Below are 1,064 nucleotides of genomic sequence, written 5' to 3'. Positions count from 1 at the left end.
TGTGGTAACAATTGTACAATTCTACTTGAAGTGGCTGAAATATGGAATGATATGATGTATGTATTACATCCCAACTTAAAACAAACAAATTCACTGCCATTGGGCCAATGCCATCTCATAGTGACCCTAAAGGATTGTGTAGAACTGCTTCTGCATTTCTGAGACTGTAACTGTTTATGGGGGTAGAAAGTCCCACCTCTGACCTGAGGAGCAGCTGGTGGTTTCGAACTGCACACTTTAGGGATCGCAACAGAACACATAACCACTATGTCCTGGGCTCTACAAACCACTGAAGGATGAAAAATGACGGATGAGTAGTTGGTTTTAGACCATAGCATTGTCATTTTCCTGTAAATGGCAAGGTTAGGGATAAGTCCTCTCTTGGAGGAGGTAAGGCTATAGGGTTATCTGACATACCCAATGGACTTCTTTATGCTACGGCATCCTCGTGCTTAAGTGTTACCTTTAGAAAGAGTTTTCACGGTGAGAGCTAATTAATTCTCCGGATAATTTAAAAAGAAATGGGTGAAGAGCAAAGCAAATCGTGACATTTTTCTTATTTCAAACTGAATAGGCCCAGGTGAAATGAACATGGAAAACACATAATTTTCCCCAATTTATTGAAAATGACTGAGCAGTGTACTGAGGTGATAAAGTGAAAAATTTGAGCCCTCTGTTTTTATTGTGTTTGCGCTATGCTATCACATAGTTTTCTGATTAGCAACAGTTATCGGAACTTAATTTATTTGATCCATTTCTGCTTTGTGCATCATGATCTCACACAGGTAGGCAGAGAGGATTTGACCAGCTAGTTTAGCAGTTGGGGACCCAACCACTAGATGGCAGAGCATCTCTGCTTAGGCAGATACACGAGAGGTAGCTTTTGGTTGATTTCCGGTGGAGGGAGTTTCAGAAACGACTGTGTTTTGGAGGAAAGGAAGAGGCAACCTGATAGAGAAGCAGCTCTCCTGCTGGAGGTTGCAGGTCCCCATTGGGAAAACAATGAAGCCGCTTCCTGGGTCTTTGCTGATGTTCTTTTGGCTGCAGCTGGACTGTAAGTAGAG

This window comes from Echinops telfairi, unplaced genomic scaffold, assembly GCF_000313985.2.
Source record: "Echinops telfairi isolate 266 unplaced genomic scaffold, ASM31398v2 ScPeMD7_18;HRSCAF=68, whole genome shotgun sequence".
Lineage (NCBI taxonomy): Eukaryota > Metazoa > Chordata > Mammalia > Afrosoricida > Tenrecidae > Echinops > Echinops telfairi.
Note: the sequence above shows the minus strand (reverse complement) of the source record.